Source organism: Mycteria americana, chromosome Z (genome assembly GCF_035582795.1).
Source record: "Mycteria americana isolate JAX WOST 10 ecotype Jacksonville Zoo and Gardens chromosome Z, USCA_MyAme_1.0, whole genome shotgun sequence".
Lineage (NCBI taxonomy): Eukaryota > Metazoa > Chordata > Aves > Ciconiiformes > Ciconiidae > Mycteria > Mycteria americana.
The window spans coordinates 48,499,011-48,511,537 of NC_134396.1; positions in this window are offsets into that span (position 1 = coordinate 48,499,011).

Below are 12,527 nucleotides of genomic sequence, written 5' to 3' on the forward strand. Positions count from 1 at the left end.
TTGAAACACAAGCAAAGATTTGGTCAATTTTGTTTCAGAACTAAGTAATTCTGCAGTATAAACAAAATGAAAAGCCAGCAAGAATGTTTCCCTTCCACTATATGGGGGAAACGTGCTCCAGATGCTTGCAGTCTGTTGGTACCAAACAGCAGTGTGATGGACCGGATGGATTGTGAAATGATGCCTCTAACTGAACTAAAGAATAGGTAATGATAAAATGTCCAGCAAGCGGCTAGGTAGAAATAACAAATGGAAGATTGTAATCCAGGCCTCAGAGATGGCTCTCACTGTGCTTCATTTGGGGGGAATTTTTGGAGGCCAGACCCAAAACCAGCCTCTAATGTTGAATGATTCATTCTCTAGATGTACTGATAGACACGGGGGCAATTTTCCAGTGCCTGTCTGGTCTAAGTCCTACTCACTGTTTTGAGCATGCAGCACTGGAAATGAGGAGCAACATTACTGCTGAGATAGGTTGCTGCCTGTGGAAGTCAACCTTGGCTCTATAAGAGCTTTTGGGATCTTCTCCAGCAACAATAATCTATTCTTGAGAAGAACAGTGCAAAGCATCTAAAGACATGGAGTTTCTGAAGCTGATCCAAAAGTGAATTTGGCCTCAGAGCACATGTTACATGAGATACCAATGCCATTTTGGAGGGGTCTTCTCCCTTCTGCTGCCACAGCAGAGCTAGTTTGGGATTCTGGTGCCGGGGTCAACCTAGCCTGTGCATAATCAGTTGCACAGCAAGACCCTACCTGAGATCCTATGTTCTCACTGTTGGTATTTACAGACTACCTTTGAGATAACCATGCCCCAGAGTTAGCGGAGGCTTTATGGCTAGAAGACATGCAAATGTGCACATGGAGCAGTGTGGTGACTTTGGCTGAAGAACAGTCCGCTTACCACTGAGCTGACCACTGCAGCACGGATGTCCCATGTCTCCAGTGGTTTCTGTGGCGACTGACCTCTGCTGCTCTCACCTGTGTTATTCATGCTGTGGAGGTGCAGCCATAGTTTTCAGTGAGGTGGGAAACTTTTTGGTACTATAGTTATCACCTAGTAATTTTGATGTTAAAAAATGTCAGTTCTCCTGGGGGAATGGTGGAAGACACTGGAGTACTTAGTGACATAAGGCAGAGAGATTGTCTTGCCCAGCTTTTACCAACTGAAAGTCAATCTTCTCATGTGAGCTACTGCAAGCCTCTGGGCTTCTTTGGATACAGCACAGACAGAGATAGTGCCAGAAGATGATTCCTCTCAGCCAAAGATTTATTCCTGAAACCAGAGGAATTTCCTATCAGTCCTTGTCCTTGCTAAATGAAATGGGCATTACTAGCTTCAGTGAAAACTATGTGAGCTCCAACAGGCCTGCCACCTCCTCTTCCTAGCTAGGTTTGCTTGAAGAACTGCTTAGATTAGGGCAGAGAGTTTTCTCTTGTAGGTGGGAAGGAAGTTTCAGGCTGTCTCTGGGGCGAAAAAGATAATGGTCTAACTTTGCTGTAAGTGTATGTTCTCTGAATTGGGACGAGGGATGGTAAAAGACTCTCTGCTCTGTAGTGAAATCCAGCTTCAGAGAAAGTGAACATGCAAGCTGCAAGCAGCTCTGCAAAATGTCTCACCTGAATGAATAAGCATCCAGAAATCTACAATCCTTGTTTTGAGGCAGTCATTACAGAAAGGGAGGTGGTAGGCAGAGAGGAGTAGCCTTCTGTCCTCAAGGACTTTGAAAGCAGCAGTTTTCTTCAGTTCCTTTGGGAAAGGACTCAGGAAAACTGGAAACATTCAGGGATCCACCTGTCTTCCACTACTCCAGTGCACAATGTGCCATGAACAACTGAGAAAGTGCAATTGCCATTAGATTTCCAATAGCATTGGCCCATCTTCTTGCAGGGTGGAGAAGTGATGTGCCTTTAGAGGCAGGAGGAACTAATTCACCTGGCAACCTAGGCATCACACAGCCAGAATACTGAAGGTAGCAGTGGGAATTTCTGTATGAAGGAACAGAAGGGTGTTCAAGTCAGACTAAATGGATTTACTTTCCTGGATTTACTCTTGTTTTATTTAAGCCAAGCAAAACCAGATTTCTAAGACTGAGTTGCCCTCATGTCTTTGTGCAATCAGTTTGAGAGGACACCTTAATGTAAGCTGAAGCTAGTCTGTTTGTGAGAAATACCTCAGTATAGATTTGGATCAGGCAGTAATTCAGCAATGTTGATTTCAAGTGCAAGATTTGCAAGGAGAGGTGATCTCTTCTATCACATGGTGATGCAGCTAGGGTAGAAGGCAAATGTTTAGGTGCATAGGATTTTGAGCTAGTTAGCTGAGTAAACATGGCTTGTTTACTGGAACACAAGAGGAAACTAGTACAGAGAGTTTCTGCATATTTCTTACTCTCAGCTGTAACCGGAACATTTTCTCTCTTGCTAATATTTTAGTGAGTTTACTATAGAAACAGTAAGTTATCATATAAACAGAGACAGGTCTTGGATCCAATCCCAAAGCTCCAAGGAAACATTCCTATCCTTTCTGTCAGGCTCCCCAGTTTTGAGGGCAGTTTGTCTCTGTTATATCTGTAAGGCAACTACTGTAAGAAAGTCTTAGTCCTAAACTCTTGGTTCTGCTTTTGAATAATAACATTGAATAATAACACTTGTGACAGTGGTGGCTGCCATAGGTGTATCAGCATGCTTGATTGCAATGCTTCACTTTGGGGGAACTTTTCATCCTGACTCAGCATGGCTCCATGACCCTGGCCACCAAAGCAAAGCATGGATCACAGAGACAGGTCCAGAAGTAGCATAGCTGCTTCAGCACAATGCCACATGGACACAGCACACAACCTGGTCCCTGCATATGCTGCAGTATTTAGCTTTGCAGCCCTACCAGCCTTTGAACTAACTTTGTTACCTCAGCACAACACTACATGTAATAGCGTATTCATCCCACTGTGTATTCAAGGACCCTAAACCCCCGTAGCTTTCAAGAAATCTTGAATACCAGTGTGTTGACCTGCATCCCTTGACTTTTCTGAAAACACAAACTGCAAAAATATGATCCGATTTCTTTCACAGGGTGTGCTCTGTTGGTTAGAGCAAAGTGACCAACCCCAAAAGCTGGTTAGGCTGTTGTGACACATAAGGCAGTTTGCAAATACTCATTGTCTCAGCTTTTCACTATCTGCAACAAGACCTGCCTTCAGAAGCCAGAACAGGTGTGTGAGGACAGACGGGTGGGCTAAATTATTGTGAAAATGCTTCTGGAGACCAGAGCCTGCTCTGGGGTGTGCAGGCACTGCCTTACTATGAGCAGACAAGGGGCAAACACACAATAAGTCTCCATCCCTACATTGCAGATTTTCTTGAAGGGGATCAGATTGAGCAGGCCCATGGAAATCTGCTGGTGTCTGGCAAGAAACTGATCTCTGGGTAGGTGCTGGGGAGCAAGAAGGGTGCATTAAAGCCAGAGGACTTGACCCCTGGCAGGAAGTGACAAAGTATAATTGTATCCCCAGGAACGATGGGGAAAATCCCAGGAAGCAGGGTGTAAATTATCCCGTTTCCTCCGCTGGGGTTTGGCCAAGGATTAACACCCCTGTTTGCTTAGGAGAGGTCCTGCAGTGCTTTTAATATCTGCAAGGGCCCACGCACTGCTGCTGTCTCAAGCATATGCGCCAAAAGAGCACTTCTGAGCAAGTGTCATGAATCAACACCAGACCAGGCTCTGCAGGAAAAACAAATAGCCAGCCCTCCAGCCTTTACTGAGGGTCCCTCTGTAATTTATGGGGGCCCAGGGGCACGCTTCGTGAGGAAGTGCGATCTCCTCCCTGCGTTTAGGGTTACAGCCTGCAGGCCATTTTTAGAACCGGCCGGGAGCTTGTCCTGTGCCAGCACAGGAAGAACATGTCCTGGCAAAACTGATCCTCATCGTGGTCTCCACTACAGGCGTATTAGCTGCTCCTGATGAGCGAGTGGAGGGAGTTTCCCTGCAGGATGATTTTTAGCACAGCCCTGGTATTGTTACCACTGAGTTAGCCCTTGTGTTTCTAACATCACCACCTTGCAGATGAATTCATGGTGGGGGATGTGGGGGGACACAGTCACCTTTTGCTATTCTGACACACCTAGGATTCACCATCAAAACCAGAGCCGTGGCATCTTCCCTGCTCCCCTCCCAAGGCATTGGCCTCACCCTCTGTGCCCTACCTGCCACCCCCCATCAGAGGTCTATCCTTTCAGTGATGATGTTTTTTAAAAGTGATTATCTTAGATGGAAAGGTTGACTTGATGTAAGCATATGGTAAGGAAAACCCCTTCCATACATAACTGATGCTCCAGTATCCACTGCGGCTTAGTCAGTCTGCAGCTAAACCCTACCAGTGAGTAGTCACTTCAGGGGGCCTCACGCGGCCAGCCGGGGACTAGAAGTGATTTTGCTGTGTCTGCAAGGCACTGAGCCCAAATTCACAAACGCTGCCAGGCCTGAGTTGGCATTCTGGCAGCGCTGCCAGACAGGATGAAGGAGCAAGAGGTTGGGAGAAAGAAGTCCTTATTAGCAGAGCATCTTGGGGGTGTGCTAAGTACAAACAGGCAGAAAACTTCTCCTTTGCCAGCTAGTTCCAGGAAAGCAATCATGTGGGTGATGTGAAAGATAACAAGGCAAGCCAAAGACTGGAGGTGCAGCAGATGCAGGAAGGCTGCTGAATCAGTGTGCACAGCAGTCAGGGGATAAAAGAGGTGGTAAAAGCCATGTTCTGACGCCACGGGTTTTGTGGCATGCAGAAAAACTCTTGCACCTTAGTCCCAAAATGCAGGATGGGTATGTTGGGCTCTTTCCCCCTAGCAGAACTGAAATTCTGCTAGGGTGCATTTGCCTGTATATGGCTTTTAGAGGCCCAACTTTGCAGGATAGGTAATGAAAATGTTGTTCAGTTTTAATGAGTTACTCACAGTCAGACATTTGGAGAAACAATGCAACCTCTTCCTGCCCTGAATTCCCCATCTGTCTGATCTTTTGACTTGAGAATGACCAGGATATCCTACAAGACTTGGTATTCAGCTGAAAATATGTTATTAAATTTTTAGACAGTTAGGAAATGCTATTGTCTTTTATGACATTTCTCCCCAAAATCTTGCTATCTTTAGAACACAGTCTCTGTATTTTTGATATTAAAACATTTTCTGTCCACTTCAGTTACATGAATGTCACTCCCTCTCTTTGCTGTACCTCTCCAGAGACAGCCTGATACATCTAGATACTGATCATTCTTCTTTGCTGTCATATTGCTTGGCAATGGAAAGAGCCACAATCAAGAAGACAGCAGAGGAAAGAAACATTCTCTAACTGGATTTAAAATGCCACCTGTAGCTTTTCTTAATACTGAACTGTCTAGCATTTATAAATCAGTCATATAGGACCAGGAAGTTAGAGTCCAGAAAAAACAAGTACCTCCCTTATTCCTTCTAGTAGAACTGGGCAAGATTGCTTCCTGTGCTGAGCCCAGCTGGTTTTATTTTGAGTGTATGGTCCTCCTGCCTTCTGTGCAGAGCTGTAAGAGCTGACTCACCGTGGCACTGAATGCTTGGTACCAGTCTGCATGCTTTGTGTGGAGTCTATATGGTCCCCTGCTATTGGCCTGTGTTGTTGGCAGCTATTGAGCAAAAGGACCCAGGGGCAGATGGTTCGTAATGTCTAACAGATACTGGGGCACCTAGTGAGGCTTGAAGCCCGCTAAAGTGGCCCGAATCTCATGAAGATGGATAAGGGGGAAGAGACCAGCCTAGGAAAAGTACGGTCCCATCCTTTAGGATGCACCCACAGAAATCATGACACCATGAGTGTCAGAGTGTCTTTATGGATCAGAAGAGGAGTAGGGGCAAAGAACAATATATCCCAAATCCTTTTATCTGCAGAGAAAGAAGACTGGAGTCAATGCTGAGTGCTCTTTAAAATCCCCCTCAGTATCTTGCGCAGATCTTGCCTTTGCATGGCTATGCACTTGGGCTGCAATCCTGTGCAGTCTGAGTCAGGAAAGTAGCTCTGACCTTTTGTGTGCAGTATCAAGAAAGCAGATGAGATAAGCCTGTGGGTGGGCTTCTGTGACTGATAAAAGACAACCCGTGGCTTGTGGAGAATAAGGGAGTAGCAGCTAGCTCAACTATTTCCCAGCTGTGGAGATGAAGAGGCCTGGGAGATTCATGGAAGTCCTGCTTTGGACATTCTTGCATTTTCCAGCTATGGAATAAGTGTCCCTGTCTGGCTGAAGGGAGGCTAGATGAGGTCCACAGGTCCTTCTGCTTCTACTTCATATGTTAGAATTAGGCTTTTCCATCCAAAATCTCACCATGAAATGTGAAAGCTCATGGCTCATCCTAGCAAATGCCTCTGAGGTTTAAAAAATGAAGCTTTGGTTTAAAGTAGTTGCAGATAGTCATGGCAGCTAGGTAGGAGCCCTGTCCACCATTGCAAGGCAAAGAAAAAGGGTGGAGTAGCTTTAGTGCATGGGCCTGGGGTCCAGGGAAGAATGGGCTGGCTTGCTAATGGTTCGGTACCAGGTCCTGGCTTGCTAATGGTGTGGTACAGATGGCTCAGTACCAGGTCTTTCACCTTCACATGATGGGGAGATATCCTTGGGGAAGAACTGTCTCCCCAGGAACTTCCACCCTAAATGGTTTTACATGTATTCAGTATTAACCACATAGAGCAATGGAGGGTTCAGATTCCTTTGATTGTTCTGGTTTGGGTTTATTTTCTGCACAACAGGGTGTTTGACTAGATCTCAGCCTCAAAGTGGAGATCTGGTTCAGCTGTGGTACTGTCCATCTGCTTCAAGTTAAGCATGCATCCAAGAACCCTCCTGGTCTGCAGCTTGAACATGTTCCTGCTGCTTTCATGTCCCTGGCAACACATTTACTTCAAAGACACCACAATGATGAAAAAATTTGTTTTATGTCATCATAGTGGGCACAGAGGAGGTCATTGGGCCTCTGTTTGTGGTACACCTTTAACACAGGATTTAGGGAGTAATCCTGTGGTTACTGAAGTCCTGGACAGAGCGCTCAGTGGAGGGAGTGCAAATCGGATCCAGACTGGCTAAGGAAGTTACACAGCTTTCCCAGCAGAAATGGTCACCCTACCTGATAAGGGTTGGACATTCTTCCAGCTCCTCAAGATTACCTGTTCTGCAAAGCTAGGTGCAATAGCCATGACTAAAGGGCAGTTATTAGCCCTCCTCCCCACCCCAAAATGCTGTTTCACCAAATAAATTTGGCATTAAAAATTGCAAGAACTGTATGTCAAGTTGTGCCCTGAGTTGTGCCTCCTTTTCTTGGAACAAGTAGAAAGCACATTTATTGGCTCTTTTTTTTTTTTTTTTTAAATCCTGATGAGAAACTGAAGTAATTTTCCTCAATATTTAGTGGGGAGAAAGCAAATTCCCTGTTGACTGAAAGCAAAGCAAGTGCTGACTAAAAGAAAATTACCAATGAAAATAGAGCTAGAACAGAAACTTAATTTCAGCTCTGCTGCACTGAGGGGCTGACAAGATAGAAGATTCTCTACAGTCGCGTGAAGGATAATCACTGACAGGCTCATATCTAGCTATGTGGTCTCTTGAGAGAGCTCAAGCCTAATCCAAAATTGTATGAAACATTTTCAGTATGCTGTTTCTTTAATTTTCCTGGGACATTTTGCAGTGTGTGAAGCAAACTGCCTATTTAAATCTTCACAGGATCTGATCTTTAAACGCCTTGAGGCAGGGACAGTCATTTGCTGTGCACGTCTGTATAGCAAATAACCCAGCAGGATCACCAGTGGCTTACTGCCGTGCAAGGACACATTCAAGTGCTTCTCAGAAATCGGGTCTGAATGGGTTGGCACATGCATGGCAATTCTGTGGTGACACAAATGCCTGACCTGAGCTCCACCACCCTGAGGAAAAATCCAGCCCCACTGAAGTCAGTATCAAAACTGTGTGCTTTCCCTTTTGCTGGAGCTTCACTTCCATGATGCACTCTGTTGGGTCTGTTTCTGCCTTAGTACCTGCAGAGAGATGTTCATCATGTATTTATCTGGTTTTGCAAAAAAAGGCACCTTACACACTGCTAAGACAACATTTTGTAACAAGTCAGAGTGTTGCCTACACTGTGTCTTCAACCCTGACAGCTTTGCTAATATTTTTTTAGAGCCAGTTAGAAAACCAGGACAAAATAAGTGTTTTCTCACAGGAAATTCCTCCCCTCTTTGTGGAAATCTTTAATTACAGCTGCTAAAAAATCAGGATAGCTTTTCTCCCCCAAAGACATCCTGACAAAAATCATGCTAATTTAATGGATACGCTGAATTCAATGCATTTCTACCCGTTTTAGAGTTTCTTCAGTTGTTTCACAGCGAAATTGTCCTGATATTTCCTGGAAGACATCAGAAATCTACCTATGTAAACTGAAGGTTTTATAGATTGTGGATCCCTCCTGGGGGGCTCAGACTTTCCAGCTGCTTCCCAGATGGACGCCTATGTGCACAGGATCAGGATCCACATGAGTTTCCAGGACTGATTGCTCCTGCATCTTTCCTCCAACCCAGTGAAGTGCTTGAGAAGGAAGTGGGAAGAGAAGAGGGACAGTTGCATCCCTCCTTTCCAATGCCTAAGCAGCTGTTTTGCAGCCAGCGGGGCTGAGGGCCATATATAGGTTAGCGATGGGGCTACAGTTCCCAGAGAGAGAGACAGACTAGCCTTCAGGGACTTACATTTCCCTTGCAGCCCTGCAGAGCAGGTTTGGGCAACGTGCTTACTGTCCAGCATGCTATTTCATGACGCAGCCATGCTCAATGCAGAGGAGCACCAAAGCATCAGGTGAGAGGGTGAGCCATGGGCTGATTGGGATGGAACATCCTTTCTGGTGGAGAAAATAAGTTAATTTCAGTCAAACTACCTGAGCTTCACCACAGAGCTGTGGTCCGTTTCTGCTTCTCCAGTTGCAGTAGGATGACAATGCAACTCAGCCACCCCTTTAAAACACCTCAAGATATACAGTACTTTCTATCTGCATGAGATGTGGGGTCCCTATTTACTGAATTTAATAAAGTAATGCATGAATTGTATTCATTTTGACAACCCTTTGCATTTTTTCCTCCTAACATTATGAATAAATAGCTGAATAATTCACACTATTTTTACTGTTTTGTTAGCACTTTATTCTCACTTTTTGAACAGTTTGGTTTTTGATTGCACTCTTATAAAGAATACTATTTTGTTAGCACTTTATTCTCACCTTTTAAACAGTTTGGTTTTTGATTGCACTCTTATAAAGAATACTTTCAGAATGGGGAAAGGGGTTTGTAAGCCCTCCTTTAACTCTTTCCAGCCTGGCTTCAAAGATCCTCTCCTTTATTTCTAAAGTGCTGGGGCCTAGTGCAATTCAGAGCTCCCTGTTCTGGTCATGTACTTTCTCTTCACCTCCTTTCAATGCCTAAGAGATTTATTTTTGTTTAGCTTTCTCTCTCCATTCAAATTGAGATTACTATTATTAAGATGTGTTTAGAGAACAGAATTCCACTCTTTACTCTTTATTTTTGGCTTCTGGCTGACTATGCTTGATAATTACATGTAACCACTTCATTTTGTAATATATTCCCCATATTTCCCTTCCAGCTGACCTAACACTTTCATACAGTAACATACTACAAAGTTCACTAACCCTTTTTATCTAGAGGCATAATTGAGGCTCTGTGTTCCTGAATCTCTGAAGTCCACATCAATCCTTCTAAGCAAACTTCCTTTCAAATGCAGATAGAGTACTTTCTCTCAACTTGATGAAGAAAGCTCCTTTACCTCCTTTATTATCTGCTTTATGATATCTGTTTCATAATTTTAAATGGTGAGAAATCCTCATGCTTAGTTTTCATGGTGTTAAAATCTATGTTGAATTCAAAACCAGCCGAATCATGTTCGCTAGTGGGTGAATCACAGCTGACCTGCCTGTTAACAGAGTGTGAATATATTCTGTCCTGAAGTCTGTGTAAATCTCTTTTGTGGCAGTTTCTTTCACTCAAGGCTCACTGTGTTTGGCTGTATGAAGTGGCTTTCTTTCCCATTGCGGGTTAATGTTAGGCAGCAAAGGCACATGCACAAGCTGGAGAGGTCTGTCATGACTGCGTGCACTGTACGTGCACTGTGTTGCATGTGCACACAGACGCATGCCATCTAAATTAGCATGTGAAGGAGTTTTGGACTGTAACCCTCTGCAGATCTGTCAGCAGTAACACCCACTTGAGGCGACTTATGCCTCTGACAGCCTCTCAGCCATTTCCATATAACTGCTCCTATAGCCTGGGAAACTGACACAAGTTAAACACCAGCTGACAAAAAAAAAAAAGGTAGCTATTTTTTACCCACAGCCCAGGTCACTACTTGGCCCCACCTGTACGCACACCTAAAAGTGTGGGATATGAGTGTGAGCAACTGCCTGTGCGTGACAGCTGCTTACACTAGCTGCTTAAACTCTGCTGTTCTAAGAGACACAGCTGCGGAGCCTGCCCCTTCAGTTACCTTGAATTAACTACCAACCAGACAACTCAGGTCACAGACTCTCTGTGGTCTAAGGCCTTGATTCAGAAAAGCATTTAAGTGCGTGCTTCAGTTTACCCTTTTTGTGCAATATACATAAGCACATGCTTAGCCTTAAGCACATGCTGAAATCCTATTGAAATCATTTTGCAAGGGACTGGGATAAACAAATCACAGCCACTCTACAGACAGAACTTTATTAAATAAAAATGTTGGGTTTATCTCTTAGGTTTCTGTTAATAGGCCTAGGATGTGGCTTTCTACTGAAATGTTGCAGTGAAAGTATAAATTACACTGAAAGTCTCTATAAAACATTCCCTTTGTCCTTTCTCGTTCCCTATTTTCCATCAGCAATTCACCACAAAGAATGCATTTCCCACCAATTCAAAAATAAAGCCAAGCAACATCTTAATCTGAATTGCCTGTATGCCTGCGAGCTGCGTGTTTTGGAAAGTGCTGTTATGTACTTCGCTACTTTAGAACCACAAGCAACTAAAAATGGTCACACAGAAGGTACCTAATCAGTCTGGCAGCACTGTGCCATGAAATATTTATTCTTATTCTCTATAGCTTGATCTAGGTATTGTATGAATGCTATCTGGCTCCCGTGCCCAGAAATACATGCGATCAAATGTGGGTCTGGCTTACGGCATTCCAGGGCAGAAAAAAGTTGTTGCTATGTTTTACACCTGGCTGCTAAGAGTGATGTTTGTTTTGAAAAGCTGCCTAACTGTCTCTGAGTGGTGGGCAAACTCACTATTTGAACCCGTGGTGTTGAATCAGGGATTTTTTTTGAGAGGATGATGAAGAAAGATGTCCCATCCTCAATTCTTGCTTTGATAGGTATAGGAATGTCTAGAGCACTGGCAAATTGCAGGTAGTATTTTCCCCTGCTGTAAAAAAGGCATAATAATTAAAATAGTTAGGGATTATAACTCCTATACATTGCATAAATGCCGTATTCTTTGTCAGATAATGCTTTTTTGTTCTACCTGGTTGGCATGACCTAACAAAAGAAGATGCATTTCATATATTACCAGTATCATTCTGCTCATCAAAATCCAAAGTATTCAGAAATATAGTCATGCACATAACAGAAGGCAAGACAATGAAGGGTTTTGGCTCTGGCTACCTTCTTCTGGAGGCAGTTACTTTGCACCACAAAACTAGGCTCTCCTAGCAAAAGTAAAGAATGTCACCTGCACTTTCTTTGAGTTGGTGGGAAGTTTGCCATTAACTCTGAACCAGAATTTAACCTTCGGGACAGAGATTTGGATCTCTGGGATTGAAAAAGATGAGTTTAAAAGTAAGAATAGGGTAATGCTAAAGAAACAATGACTGAGTCTGCAAAGAGCCTGATACAATTGGTCTGCAGCTTGCCCAGTTACTTTGTGCATGGTATTTTCACACGCACAGCTTCAGAAGGAATGGTCAAGATTATAAAGAAATTATAGTGGTCTTTTAAGACCATCTTTGTGCATACAGTATACCCAGCCCATGGGTAGGTCAGGTCCACCAGCTATTAAAAAAAAAAGGCAGAGGCATCCCCATTCATGCCCACAGGACAGTGAGCATAACGCCGACTACTGAAGTAGAAATGGTAAAAATACTATCACTGAACGCTGAGAAAAGATGGACAAATGCATTGTGGAGAAAGGTCTGCATTAAGAGCAGCACCTTATTCTGCTACAAGCAGATGCTGGTTCAAAGAATGGCATAACTTTTTCCCCTTCATTTGACCTCTGTTGTCTTTTTATTTATGGCCTCAACATATTTTGGCTTCTTACTGTGTTTGGAAGTCCTTAATTAAAATAACGGGATGGTACAGGAGGGAAGGTAGCGTACAACAGCACCATACACCATGGTGGGCAATGGAGACTTAGCGTTCTAACTGTAAAGGTTTTCTTAGCTTAAGCCCTAGATGTGCTAACAGTTTTGCTATATGTGAATTACACATGCCATATT